Here is a 16867-nt window from a genome sequence, read left to right on the forward strand (position 1 = left end):
TTCTAAGTGCTGGTGCCTATCTGTCAGACATACTGCTATCATTTCTGAATATCATTATAAATTTCCCTTTAAATGGAAGCTTTATGCAGCTTTTTTAATAAAAAATATTTTTCTTAACTGCAGTTCACAAATAAATTAGCAAAGATAAAAGAGACATTGCATCACATCACACAAACAAAACAGGTATACCACCCTTTACCCCCACTATACATTGCTTTGTTTGATGTCAACCCATACAGGTTACCTCCTGAACAGAATATTGCATACACCATATTTACCATTTAGCAATAATTTTTAAACATTTCTCCAAACCTTAGAGAATATTTTTTTTTTTGTTTTATTCCCTTTCAGCTTCATTCTTTCCAGCTACCTCAGTGCTTCCATCATTTGACAGGTATACCAGCCTGCCCTACTACCCCAGAACTATCTTCATTCTAAGGCTAGAGAGAGTATGGAAGCTAAGGATGCCCTGGAGGAAGTCATGTCATTGAATGCTTCCAGCAGGAGAGTTTTTATTTAACACCTGTTACATCTGAGTGTTCCTTCCCTCTATGGACCACACCTCTTCACAAAGAAAGTCTAGACAAAAGCCTTCCTTCCCTCCCTGGGAGGGGTAAGACCATGCCTCCCTACCAGTGCACCAGCTGTGCAAACCACTAATCAAACCCACTGTGCCTGAATCATAGTCAGGGTTTTATCACTCTATGTCACAGAGCTGGCTACCTTGGGGCCATTCTTTTTTTTTCAAAACAGGTTTATTGTTTTAACATATAAGAGAAATATCATAACAATTTTATACAAGTAATTAAAAATAGGTATTATTATAATATTCAACAAAACAACTAAAGTATTTACAAAGACATCCACTACAATCAGATCAATTAATTAAACTAAAATACCATGCTATTGAAATTAAAATTTTTTTAACAAATTTTGTAAATTATCCCATACAATATAATAAGATGTTTTTCTATTTGTTCTTGTCCTAATTGTGTTTATTTCCATATTGCACACTATATTCATAACATTTTTAAATTCATTGAACGAAGGAGGTGTATCTGAAATCCAATTTCTAGTTATTATTTTCCTAGCCACTGCTAGAATAGACCATAACAAGGGAAGCTTAACCTTTTTAACACTTTGAGGTACAGGTGTGTTGAATAATATAAGAGATTTAGAAATAATGAAATTATCTGTAAAAAGAGCCTGCAAAAATTCATTAATTGACTTCCAGTATTCTTTCAATTTTATACAGTCATAAAACATATGAGCCCAGTCAGCATTAATTTCTACATTACATCTCTTACATAAATTATCTTTATTATTTATTTTATTCATCATCAAAGGTATATAAAAAGATCTATGGAAAAATTTCCATGTATAAAGTCTCCAGACAATGGAAGACGTAGTTCTATAAGCAGATTCCAATATATATTGTTTATCTTGTTGATTTGGTGGTTCCCCATTAATAGAAGTGAAATAATTCCAGTATGAATCTACACTGTAAAAAGTTTCTTGTCTGATAATTTTATGTATGTATGAAAGTTTACCTTTATCAGAAACTTTATGTTGTAAATTTAATATCAAGTAATCAATCAGTGTTGGAATAGATTCTTTAACTGTTATAGACATTAGATCTATTTTATTAATGAGATGTTGTCTAAAGGTCTGAACCTCTAACCAGCAAGTTTCTCTTAGATCAAATTCTTGTTTTAAGAAATCTAGATTTTTAACTTTATTATCAGATATCAACTGATACCAGTACTTTAGATCATTATCTATAGCTAAATGAGTTCTTTCAGAAGTAGATGACAAAAGCATACCCTGAGTATACATTATAGGGAATACAATAAAATTCCATTCCCTATACTTAGGGTGCATGAATATAAAGTTATGATAGCTAATAATAATATTTAATGGGTAACAAACCATATGTTTAGGAGTAATAGGTGAAGTACAAAATTCCTTTAGTAACCATAACATGGAGTTATTTACAATCATATTTTTATGTGTTAAGGAGATTTTCATGAAGTGCATACTAATTAGCTCCCAATAATCTTTCCATTTTGTGACATATGACTGATCTATTAATAAAGTAATAACTTTTACAATAGAAGAGATAGTATATAAATTAAAGTCTGGAAAAGAAATACCCCTTGAGACCAGCTATTAGTATGTTTCTTTAATGCAATCCTAGGTCTATTAGGTGCCCATAGGAAATTTAACATTAGTGTATTCAGTTTCTTGATAATTATTTTTGTAGGTAGAAGTATTATTGATTGTATTAAGTATAAAATCTTGGGGAATATTATCATTTTAATAATTGTAAGTCTCTCCTCCATAGTAAAAACATATTATTCCAGGTATTAAAAAGATTTTGTATATTAAGAAAACAGGTATTATAATTATTATATATAATAGATTTAATATCTTTAGATAGTATTATACCTAAATAAGTTATCTGACCTGAATTGGGTACATATTTAGTAAAATCACTAATGAGAATATTTTTCCGTGTATATATAGGTAGTATTTTAGTTTTTTCTTCATTGAATATTAAACCAGAAATACTTTTAAAATTCATCATTTTATCAAATAGAGACTGCATAGAAGAATTAGATCCTGCTGATGCAATTAGAACATCATCTGCAAAAAGTTGAATTTTGGATGTTGTATTTTCATCTATTTCAAAACCCTCTATGTCAGTATTGTTTCTGATCAAATTAGCCCAAGGCTCCATTACTAAAGTGAATAATAGTGGAGAAAGTGGACATCCTTGTTTTGTACCTTTAAGAATGGGTATTTTTTGTGAAACATATGTTCCTACCTTAATATAAGCCAACGTTCCTTTGTATAAATGCTCAATTAGATTTACAAATGCACCTGAGAAGTTTGTGCACTTGTGCACAGGTAAACAGATAGTCCCAACTTACTGAATCAAATGCTGAACTTATATCAAGACTAATAAGTGTTAAATCTTTCTTTTTCCTATTTGCAAAATCTATTAATGTTAAAGTTCTTCTTATATTATCAAAAGTATTTCTATTTACAGTGAAGCCTGTCTGATCTATATCTATAATGCCGGGAATGATTGTCTTCAGTCTATCAGCAAAAATACTCATAAACATTTTATAATCAACATTAAGTAATGAGATGGGCCGATATGAAGAACATCTAGTTGGATCTTTATTAGGTTTTAAAATTGGCAAAATAAATGTATATTGCCAAGATGGGGGGGTTATTAACTCAGTTTGGGCCAAAATAAAAACCTTATGTATTAATGAATATGTACTTTTAGAAATTATTTTATATATCTCTGGTATAATACCATCATTACCCGGTGCTTTGTTTGATTTAAGTTTATTTATTTGTGTAATAACTTCTGTATATGAAATACTCTTGTCCAATAGTTTAATCTGTTGTTTATTAAGCTTTTTATTCATGTTTGTGGTTATAAACTCCTTTATTTTATCTTTAGGTTCCATGTTAATGTTATTGTGGTTAATTTTGTGAAAGTGATTTCTAAATTCATCTAGTATTTCTGGTATACTAGAAACATTCTTCTTTTTCCTTAGAGAAAAGATTTCTTTGATATGGTTTTGTTTATTCAACCTTTTTGTTTTATTTTTAAGTCTATGTAAGTATTTGGGGCTTATTGAATAAGACAAAACTTGTATTTCTCTAAAGTTATTTTAACTTTATGAGTTAAAATTTCTTTGTATTTCTCATTTAGTTTGTTTATTTCTTCAATAACTTTCTTGTCCATAATATTTTCTTTATTATTATGTTTATAAGAGTCTAATTTACTTTGAATATCTAACAATTCCTTATCCCAAGATTTCCTTTTATTATTATACCATCTGATACTTTGTCCATATAGATATGATTTTAAGGCATCCCAAACATAAACAATGGAGACTTCAGGAGTATTATTTATGTCTAAAAATGTTTTACTTCTGAAAGTATATATTCTTTATAGTCTTTTAGTTGAGTTAAGTATGCTGGTATCCTTTTGATCTGAACATTATGAGTATTTTTTATCATGAATTCAAAAACAATTGAATTATGATCAGATATAGGACATGAAATGATTTTGGAATTAATTAAATCTGTTACCATCTGGTTAGAAATAAAGACCCTATCTATTTTTGAATAAGTTTTGTATCTGTTAGAAAAAAGGTGTATGGTAATGATTTTGAATCTATCTGATTATTAATATCATTCAAATGATAAGAATTAGCAAAATCATTTAAATGTTTTGCATTAGATGTAATTCTTCTTTTCCTATAGTGGTAGTATCACTTTCATGTAGTATACAATTAAAGTCACCAGCTAAAATAATATCTCCTATAGAGAATGATATGATCTTATCAAGATGATGTTTCACTGTATTAATACCAATTCCAGGTATCCAATATACATTAATTAAAGTGTAAGTCTTCCCATTAATTTGCATTGTAACCATACAAAACATTCCTTTGTCATCCTGATAAGACTTAATGGTTTTAGGAATGGGCATACTTTTATTCCATAAAATAGCCACTCCTCTTTTTTCTGAGTGTGCTCTGAACTAACCAATACTGTATATTTGTTTGTGGCTAGTTTATCAATATCTTTTTTCAAGAGATGGGTTTCTTGCAGGAAGACTAAGTTGGCCTTATGTAAATTAATGTATCTTATTAGGCTTGCCCTTTTACATGGATTATTCAATCCATTAATGTTTAAAGAAATTCCTTTTAAAGATGTCATTTGGCATTTTTAAAACTTAAGAATCTTATGATCAAAATAACAAATAACAAGATAAGTAATGTTACATCTCCTCCTTTAGGTGTACCTTTAAATATAGCTGTATTTATTGAATCTCTTATGGGATTTCGTATAGGATTCAATTTTGTTTGTAGTGACAATGAATGTACAAAATATATTGTGGATGTCAAACCTATATACAAATAACAATGAACAAGTGAAAATAATGTAAGGATTAAACCTTGCATCCAGCCTGGAGTTATAAACTCCAACTTAGAGTAGTATTTACCACTCAAGTTAACCCCCTACCGTAAGCAGCAGTACCTCAGCTACCACCTTATCAATTTAATACTAGTTATATTTAACTGAGGTTAATAGTTTTCAATTCAATTATCTAGCAAGACAAGACTACACATTTGGTAAAACAGCATCATATAAACTAAAATAAACCTTTTTTTTTTTTTTTTTTTTTTTTAAACTGTTCATACTACTATATACATCCATGTAATATAAAACACTTATATTCAAATAGCATTCAAATAATCTTGATGTTAGAAATCAAGAGGAGAGAAAAATAAGTTCCAACATTCATTTAAATCAAAAACTTTGGCAAATATGATTCAGACATTACATATATTAAGAAGCATCTATTTTCTGTCATGTAAATGCAATTAACAGCTTCCAAAAAAAACCTTGAATTGCTTGTATATGAGCATTTACTCAAACTCATTATTGTCAATAGAATAAAATATTGTATTCATAGAAATTGTTATAAATCATACTGCATAGTTATGCAGATTCTCAGAAACACTTATATACATATATAGATACACACACACACACACACACACACACATATATATATATATATATATATATATATATATATATATATATATATACACACACAGACACACACACACACATATATATATATATATATATATATATATATATATATATATATACATACACACACACACACACACACACACACACACACATATATATATATATATATATATATATATATATATACATACATACATACACACACACACACACACACACATATACATATATATATATATATATATATATATATATATATATATATACATGCATACACACACACACACGCACACACACACACACACACACACACACACACACACACACACACACACACACACACACACACACACACACACACACACACACACACACACACACACACACACACATATATATATATATATATATATCTGATCTCACTGAGTTGTGTCCTTGCCTAGCACTATCTTACTTGCTGTCCCTATAATAAATCTGTCTGCTTTATACAAAATAATGCACAGCAAACACATTTTATTAACCAGATTTTACAACCATGCTATACTACTGCTTTAAAATATGTCACATGACAATTTCTTCCAGAATAGAGTTATAAAATTATTTATGCTTGTCAATCAGATGAATTAAATGCGTTATAGTAATGTATATGTTTGGAACATAAGTTTTTAACACAGATTATTAAGCTGCTGTTAAGTAGATTTTCAAAAACACTTGAATAAATGTTTCATTTTCTATGCCTTCTAAAATAAGGCATTTACTTACTACAAGAAACTGTATCATTTAAACTCATTATAACTGACATATTTTATGAATTATAACATAGATATTTAAGTAATTATATAAAATAACTCACATTTAGATGTTAAAGAGTTCATTTTCCTTCACATAGTCGCATTTGTATCATTTCTATTTCCTGGTAGAGTGAGATTCCTGAATCTGTGATGTGTCAGTGTGATATCTAGGTCAAAGGTGAGACTGGTTGCTTTCAGCTTCTCTGTGAGAATTCTGAGAGTTGAAGCTTTTGAAGTAGCTCATGGACACTGTGCATGAGACAGCCCACATCCCAGATTGTCTCTCTTAACATTTTGGCGAAACTTATTAAAACTAGTGACAAACATTCATTTAGCAGTGTAAATGCATCTAAACATGACACAACCTTCACAATGTATTTTACAGGTTATTACAGCCTCTATGTAAGTGAAATTAAGCCCAAAATTATTAATAAGTAATAAAACTCAATATTTTTGTCCCAACTCAATTTTTATGCAAATCTTATTATTTACTGTGTCTATATGATCAAAAGCATTTCTATATATTAATAAAGAAAAGAAAAAGAGAGGAGAAAGTAAAAGGGTGTAAGGCAGAAATAAAAAAAATGTAAGAGAAAGCTATAAGAAGTATATACAATGGAATATTACTTACTGTTTATATTAATAGAGTTAAAAATAAAACATATTATTTACTATTATTTAGTTCTAATTATTATTAGTTAAAGCATGACAGATTATTTACAAACAAGCATAAGCAGTATAATCAAGAAAGTATAATTAAGAATAGCATTTGAAGAACATATAAACTTTTTACAAGGAATAAATATGTTATTATTCTATTAATCATATTTTCATTACTCTTCTCTCCCTGCCCTCCCCACCCTTTACCCATTACATAATCTAAATAGAATGTCATTGTTTAAACAAAGAAAAGAAGAAAAGGAGAAGAAAAAAAAAAAGATAAAGAAAAAAATGTATCAAATTACTGACCTTACTTCTCCTTTTCAGAAAGAGAAACAAGTTGAATCACAGCTTGCCATTAAATCTCCAGATATTTTGACTAGTTATGAAACAAAACATTTCTTTGCACACAGAGAATAACTTTGATTAAATCTTTTCAAAATATTTGTGGCTTCTTGGAAATGCAGGAACTATATTTAAAAAGATTAATAATGAAATAAAATGATGAGAGAAAAAAAACATAGAACAAATCATTTGTTTTTTAGTCTCTTCTTCTTCTCTGAAGTCTTCCACGAAGTTTCAGTTGCCAGTCTCTTTAATGAAGGACTAGCCCATTCCATCTCCTCCACTCCATCCAAAATCTTATTTTTCTTGATAAACAGTAAAGCAGAGTCTAAGTCATCGAAAATTTTAGGACCATCAGGAAGGAAGATTTTAAGCTTGGCAGGAAACAGAAGGTATGTTTTAAACTGTGCTTTTTAAGCTCCCTTATTAGTGGCAGAAAAACTTTTCTTTTAGCTATTACCATGGAAGAATAGTCATTGTCAAAATGCACAGTTGTCTCATTAATCTTAACAGAAGCTTTAGCCCAAGCAGATTTAAGAACCATCTCTTTATCAAAAGATGATAGAAATCTAACTATAACTGATCTAGGATAATTTTTGTTAGAGTTAGTATTAGCTATAGATCTATGTGCTCTTTCGATACCAAAAGAGAATGCTTCTGGTAAGACTAAAGTTTTAGGGAGCCATGTTGTTAAAAAAGAAGTAATATTGTTACCTTCAATATTTTCTGGCAGTCCAAAAATCCTAATGTTATTGCCTAGATCTATTTTCCAGGTCATCCAGCTTTGTTTGTAAATGTGTATTTTGTTTCAGCAGAAACTCAATGTTGATTTCCTCTTCTTGTATTCTATTTTCCATGTCATTCACAGCTTCTTCTATGCCTGTCATCTGGATCTTCTGTTGTTGCAGGTCTATATGTAACAAGTCTATTTGTTTTGTAGTTTTTCTATGAAGGTGTCTATTTTAGTATCCATTTTATCCATCTTAGCAGTAAGTTGCTGGATTATAATTATCAGAGACTGAAGTTCTTTCTTGATGCTGGAGTCTTGAGAATTTGTCTTACTGGAACTCATTTCAGACTGATAAACTGACAGGAAAATTTCCAAAGTGATTTCTGACAAGAATATTGTTAAGATTTCCTTTCTTTTTTAGATATAGTTCAAGAACTATATAAAACAAACATATTTAGAAAGAAAATTACTTCAAAAATTTATTTTTTAAGTAATTAATTCCTGCCAGTGTAATGAAATTGGTGGAGCTGAAGAAATCTGCTGCTATCCTGTGTTCATCCTTGGCCACGCCCCAAAGCCCTTGGGGCCATTCTTGAGTACTTTCCTGAATTTCTGTGAGACTCTGAAGACCTTTATAAATAACAGTGAGCTGTTAATCCATTCCTTATAGCTTATGTCTTTCCAGTTGTTCAAGTTTGTCACATTATAATATTTTATTATTGACAATAGGGACACTAACAATATGAAATTTGTGATATTCATACTTACTGGTTTCACTTAAGAATGTATGCTTCCCGAGTTGGTAATGAGTCCAATATTCTTTTTTAGTAGTGTCATCCGCATTCTATTCTAAATTAATTTTATTTAAACACAGTTGTATGGAATGTGCTTGATGCTGGTCACTTTACTGCGTCACACAAGTCAGAGTAGGTCAGTTATTAATCCAAAAATACTAGTTTAGTCTATGTATAGGTCAAATAATAATTTATCGTGTATTATGTGTACTTCAGTTTGGTGACTACAATATATCTGAGTAAGCATTCCAAGAATTGGTCTCAGTTTCGGTTTATGTTGCTTTTTGGGAGTATATTTTCCCAATAATTTGATTCTGTTGAATGGGAATTTTGGAACTTTTCTTATACCATCTGTTACTTAGAAAAGAACATTTATGAGGTCATACTCTGTAACACTCTTACATGTGTGTGTGAAATACCAGAGCTTCAGTTATAAGGTAGGGTGTTGGGCATACATGAACCTTTAATTCCGTACTCCATTCTTGTGCCAAGCATAATGGGTGACATAGGAAATTCTGACTCTGAAGGATGTTCTGCTTCATCCTGATAACACCTCCACTCCAGCAATGCTAAGATTAATCTTAAGTATAGGTTCTGTGTACAGACAGGCAGTTCATAGACCTGACTGCACTTAACGGTTGTCTGGAGGAGTACAGCTAAAACATTCTCTAGAATGGGTTATAAAGAGTCATATTTCTTGGTAATTCACAAAAAAAAATTAAACAAAAGTAGAACTTTTCTCTGGATATTGCTAAAAAGGACCAGATTCAGAAAATGAAAGTAGCAGCTTGTAGAAAACTTTGTGAAAGATGAGTGGTGTAGTTTAATTCAGTAAGACTGTAACACATGAATCCTTGCAACATACTCATTTCATGATAGTCAAAAGTGTCCAATAATATCTTGCTGACTGAAATGGACATTTATCAAAGAAAGTTATTACAGATAGAGTTTGAATTTGCCACATCGAGTGACTTTGAAGTTGGTTGTATTTAAGTTTGGGGTACAGGGATAGTGAATCTGGCTCTGCAGGTTGCAAACTCACCTGTGATGGTGCAAAATATCAGAAGGCTGCAGGTTCTATTCCTATACCATGTGCTATGATTCATGCTCCATATGTTTGTCTTTTCGGCTTTTCCCGGTTAGGGGTCGCCACAGCGGAACTCCGGTCCGCTAATGACTGGCAGTCAATTTTTATGGTGCCGAGTTGCCAGCCCAATGCCCAACCTTCAGCGAAGGCATGCCCCATTCACTCATGTCTTTCGGAGGCCACTCGACCGTGGGGAGGACATGCAGACTCCACACAGAAGGCACGCCAGCCGTGAATCAAACAGGAGAACCATTTGCTGTTTGGCAACAATGCTACTGCTGTACCACCGCGGCTTAAGCATTCATGCTCCATATGTACCAGCCACGAATCCTGGCACATCAATTACTTGTATACATGCTCCATGTGCATCAGCCACAAATCATGGTACACAGTACACTGTGGTGTGTCCTACACATGAAGAAAATCCATAACAGTGGTGTATCATTCACTGTAATATTGATTGGCTGATGGAAGTGATCACAAATGACATTGCAGGTATCACTGCCCACTATAAAATAATCAAGCCAGTAATAATATCCAAAAATAAATAATAGTACAGACACATCAGCTCAGCAAAGTCACCACACACACCTGTATAATCACATATGCATCATGTAAACATTTATTTTATTGGTTTGTTTACTTTTTTATTGGCATTTGTTTACTGTAAAAGTCTGACTAGGTCTAAAAGACCTTTTCATTGGAGTTTCAGGATGTATGCTCCAGTGCAAAATGCAATTACAGTGTTAAGAATCATCATACAGTGCAAAGACATGACAGATTAATTATACAATGTATGAGAAGGCATTAATACACAATACAATGCAATACAATGCAATACAATACAGTGGTAGGAAACATCATGCTGGACAGAATCATGAAAGATTAATTATACAATGTAGATTAAAAACATGATATTAGATAGGGTGATAAAGCTATTTGCATCACAGTTACAGTGATGGGCAGTTTTATTTCAATGTAATATATACTTACAGCTTACAAAAATGTAGGAAAATTGAGATGTGAATTTATGTATTAGTGGTTTTGATAGTGTGAATCTATTTATTATGGGTTTTGATTGTAGAGCTGAAATAAGTAACACATGCAAAACATTGCTAAAATTATTGTTAATAGGATATGCAGTCAACCTAAGAAAGAGATGATGGAAAAGAAAATAGTCCTCGGAGTGGGTAAGTGGGTAGGTAGAAAGAAAGGGAGGAAGGTAAGAAGGATAAAAATGGAAAACCTGGATTGATTTATAAAAATAGAAAACCCAGAGTGGTTAAGTGGTGACAGTGAGATGAGAAATAGCATGCATGTTGAGGTGCATCACTGCAGGGATATGGTAGCCATGTGTAACACAAACACATCTGTGTGACAGGGATGTAGTTGACTCATTAATCAGCACGATGTGTTACAAAGAAATGCCATGGTATAAAACAATGATTAACATGAAATGTCTAAAAGAACACAGTAAGAGTAATTAAAGTGTATAACTCAAGCCAGTAATAATATGCAAAAATAAATTATAACACAGACACATAGGTGAAACTAAAGTATGCTGGCATTTTAAATGAGTGATGTTATTATTTGTTCCACCTCATGCTGATAACCTGCACCACAGCCAGTCTTGGGGGTTGGGAAATTGTGCAGCTCTAAAGTTGTACAAGTGGCAAGTTTAGGCCACTGGCAATACAATCAATGATGTCTGTATTTGAACTCCTGTACCATGCCTCCACACCATAATCAGAAGAGGAGGTAGTCCTGGATGTGCTGTCACCCCTGGGCACAAATGTCGCCTAGAAGTCTTATACCTAGATAGATGTCCAGAGGTGCCTGCTAATTCATGTCTGCCTCTGTCACCAAGACAGCAACCCATTCAAGGAGTGCTGGCTTTCAGCAAACTTATAATACTCCATCATTGTATCTTGCATCATATCACTCACAGTTCAGTATCACTAGTGTAGATCTGCTTCATAGTCATCTTACTCCATGTATTCTGATGTATCCTCCGATTGTCAAGGGCCACATCAAGGTGGATCTGGTCAGCTATGTCAGCCAAATTCTCAATGTCTTGTCTAAAGGATGCAATTTTCTAGTATGGGGATTGCACATCCTGCTTATCCATAGCTTTCATTTCTTTATGCAGAAATCCTAGCATCCGCTGCTAGGCTGTGGTGCTTTGATGTTCTGCCTCCCTTATGGCAACTTAATCCTCTCACTTTGAAAGTCATAAAAGCTTATGTATAGAATGATACATATATGTGGAGTGTAAAGCTATACCTCAACAACTGTAACAGTCAAGATCCATTGTATGCCTTCAAAGTGGCTATATTCATTTTTATTAATAACATTCATGGGTAAATCATTTTTTAACTCAGGAAACACTTTTCTTTAACAGTTAAATCTACCAAGAAGAAAAATTATAGTTGACATGATACTAGCACATACAGGTATGTTCAAAGTGCCATGCGTCACCTCATTTATTACAGTACATCACATACTATTGTATTGTCAATGTGCCAGAGTATACTTAGGTTGTTATAGGCCTGTCTCAATTAACAGCAACAAAGTGTAGATGCTCCACATTAATGCCAGCGACACCACACCTATCATATGTTCCTGTACACTAGATGAAAATAAGACATGCATCTGATAGTATAAACAGATATTGATAAGACATGCATCTGATAGTATAAACAAATATTGATAAGACATGCGTCTGATAGTATAAACAGATACTGGGACTAAAGCTTTGATCAAAGATATATTTGCTCAACCATGTTAAACAGGGTGTTTTTTCCAAGCATTCTATTTATCAAATGTCCTTTAGGTTGAAAGACAGTTTTATTGAAAGGGGTAAGTGGGTTTTTATGAGGGGCTCGTGTGTGTGTGTGTGTGTGTGTGTGTGTGTGTGTGTGTGTGTGTGTGTGTGTGTGTGTGTGTGTGCGTGTGTGTGTGTGCGTGTGTGTGTGTGTGTGTGTGTGTGTGTGTGTGTGTGTGTGTGTGTGTGTGTGTGTGTGTGTGTGTGTGTATGTGTGTGTTTGTGTGTGCATAGTATATGCAGGTTAGGGTTAAAGTAAGGATTACTTAAAGGGATATAAATAGTGTTTTGAGCATAAGTTGGTACGTCTGTGCATATGAGCCATCATTGTATCTTGCATCATATCACTCACAGGCTAAGGAAGTTCAGTATCACTAGTGTAGATCTGCTTCATAGTCATCTTACTCCATGTATTCTGATGTATCCTCCGATTGTCAAGGGCCACATCAAGGTGGATCTGGTCAGCTATGTCAGCCAAATTCTCAATGTCTTGTCTAAAGGATGCAATTTTCTAGTATGGGGATTGCACATCCTGCTTATCCATAGCTTTCATTTCTTTATGCAGAAATCCTAGCATCCGCTGCTAGGCTGTGGTGCTTTGATGTTCTGCTTCCCTTATGGCAACTTAATCCTCTCACTTTGAAAGTCATAAAAGCTTATGTATAGAATGATACATATATGTGGAGTGTAAAGCTATACATCAACAACTGTAACAGTCAAGATCCATTGTATGCCTTCAAAGTGGCTATATTCATTTTTATTAATAACATTCATGGGTAAATCATTTTTAACTCAGGAAACACTTTTCTTTAACAGTTAAATCTACCAAGAAGAAAAATTATAGTTGACATGATACTAGCACATACAGGTATGTTCAAAGTGCCATGCGTCACCTCATTTATTACAGTACATCACATACTATTGTATTGTCGATGTGCCAGAGTATACTTAGGTTGTTATAGGCCTGTCTCAATTAACAGCAACAAAGTGTAGATGCTCCACATTAATGCCAGCGACACCACACCTATCATATGTTCCTGTACACTAGATGAAAATAAGCATGCATCTGATAGTATAAACAGATATTGATAAGACATGCATCTGATAGTATAAACAAATATTGATAAGACATGCGTCTGATAGTATAAACAGATACTGGGACTAAAGCTTTGATCGAAGATATATTTGCTCAACCATGTTAAACAGGGCGTTTTTTCCAAGCATTCTATTTATCAAATGTCCTTTAGGTTGAAAGACAGTTTTATTGAAAGGGGTAAGTGGGTTTTTATGAGGGGCTCGTGTGTGTGTGTGTGCGTGTGTGTGTGTGTGTGTGTGTGTGTGTGTGTGTGTGTGTGTGTGTGTGTGTGTGCGTGTGTGTGCGTGTGTGTGTGTGTGTGTGTGTGTGTGTGTGTGTGTGTGTGTGTGTGTGCGTGTGTGTGTGTGTGTGTGTGTGTGTGTGTGTGTGTGTGTGTGTGTGTGTGTGTGTGTGTGTGTGTGTGTGTGTGTATGTGTGTGTTTGTGTGTGCATAGTATATGCAGGTTAGGGTTAAAGTAAGGATTACTTAAAGGGATATAAATAGTGTTTTGAGCATAAGTTGGTACGTCTGTGCATATGAGCCTGTCTTGTACTCTGCTATTGTACAGAAAGAATTTTAAGATAAGGTGTAGTTCTAGGGTTAGCACGCATTATTAAGTAATGCATGCTAACCCTCACCCTAACTCTAACCCTGCCTTTAACACTAAATCTATGCCTTACATTTGTACAGATCATGAAAGGAAATTGCTTTCTTTTTGCAATCTCTTCTGGTTCAGTTTTAGAGATTTTCAGTAATATGAATTTTTGAACTGTTTTGTCTTTATTTTGTATTCATCATTTAATCAGTTTGATCATCCATATTATAATCCAAATACTGGACCATATATACTGTATCTTCCATACTCAGATAAATAACAATAACAATAATAATGGTTGTACACATGTACCATTTATAAGAGCAAAGCCAATGGGGTATACAGTCTTTTTAAGGCTGCCGTTGTGATGCTGTCATTTCTGTTTTGACTGTGACTCATTCATCAATGTGTGTGTAGGTACTTCTTAAAAGAGTGGAAGAATAAATTATGTAAGACAGTATGAGCTGTATCTTTATGACAGAAGCAGTTGATATGTTTGCTGTACATGCCATCACTCTCTGACCCTGCTGACTTGGTCCATGTTTTATATACAGTATCACCTCACTGTCATGCTCATCCCTAACCCCATACCCCAATGCTGTCACACTGCTTATTTAGCTGTTGTTGTTGTTTTAAAATGAGCACTTAAGTGCCGTGGCTTCCTAAACTTAAAAGAGACATATCTCCATTCACAAAAGACACCATATCACCAAAGACATATAATGACAGTGTCATCAGCCGTTCATTAAAATTTCCTGATGTTTTATTCACAACATCATGCATTCCCTTATCCAAGTGAATAACATTTCTACAAATGTCTCCTCATGCAGCGCTGGGAAAGACCATCATGTACCCCATACACCTCCCCATGCAAACACGGACATAACTGGAAATGTGTGCACATGCATTGCTACAACAGGACATCACACACCATTCACATCCTTCTTATACAAATGTGGATTTGACTACATACGGATATGCTCATGCAGCACTACAACAAGCTATTATCTTCGCAGCACACCCATAAAGACATGGATATGACTGCAGCCATATGTTCACATGCTGTACAGCAGCTCGTCAAGTACACATCACACAACTCCAATGCAGATGTCGAGATGACTGCACTTCTGTGTGCATGTGAAGTGCTATGACAGGCCATTATACACCTGGGCCATCATGCACCCAGTGCACCCTTCTTTGCAAATGTGAGTGTGGGTGACCACATGTGTACTCATGCCCATCACTCGCCTGATGCACCTCTCCCATGCAGATGTGGAGATGACTGCTCACATGTGTATTCAGGCAAAACTATAGCAAGTGATTGCTCACTCAGTGGACACTCACAATATAGTCCACATCACAATTTGTACAGGCAATGTCGCGTACAATCCTGCAGGCATAGCACAATAAAAAAATCACTTACTATGACAATTACATTGTAATAAAGTATTTTCACCTTACTCTGTGTTCCAGATAATCATTTCTGGTAAACCTCATAAAACTGCCTGTTACATTCCTTTGTGTCAACTTCTGTAAAATTAACACAGGATAATGAATAATACATTTTAAATATTAAAAAAATGGGTTCACACATGTTACAATGAAAAATAACTATGTGCTACACTGTGCTCTGCATGGGGAAGTACAGTTTAACTGTTAAGTTGATGGTACTGTTCTGCACACTCTGACAACATATGATGTTATGCACTATGCATTTTTAGCCAGTACTACAGAGGCTAGCCAACACCATGACATACAGGGATAAATCTTTCATTATGGCTCAGGTGATCTGAATTTGATTACCAGATCAGGCAGTTGACAGTGTCATCAGTGGAAAATAGGGTGCCCAACCAGGGGAGAGGAGTTAACAGTGCAAGACACATGCATCCACAATCCCTCAGAGTAGGCTTTACATTACAGAGGGCAACCTGGGAACAGGCTTGTGGCTCATCAAGCCATAGTCTGGTAGTATTCCTCATCAGCAAATGCAGAGGAGCATTCACTTGCAGGGGGAGGCCACAGTTAATCCCCATGGTGATGCAGTTAGTCTGTCCCCCTCCCCAAAGAAGGGGTTACACACCTACTCAAATGTTCTCATTGACAGAATGCTTTCGAGAAGAAACAACTTGCTGATGTCTGCTTAAATGATAGCCTCTCCATTGTATGACTTTGCCCTAGTGGATCTGGATATTCACCACCACTAGAGAATGAATGGGTACAAGTCTCATAGAAAGGGTTCAATTATGTGTAAGCAAAAGGGGGAAAAAGCACCTAGAAAACAAAATGAAAAATAATGTATGGGCTATAACTAAAGAGGTACAGCTCTTCATTTTGGAGTGCAATGCAGAAAACAACAGACTGTCATTG

The sequence above is a fragment of the Protopterus annectens genome, chromosome 5.part0 (assembly GCF_019279795.1).
Source record: "Protopterus annectens isolate FY-2018-M chromosome 5.part0, PAN1.0, whole genome shotgun sequence".
NCBI classification, from domain to species: domain Eukaryota; kingdom Metazoa; phylum Chordata; order Ceratodontiformes; family Protopteridae; genus Protopterus; species Protopterus annectens.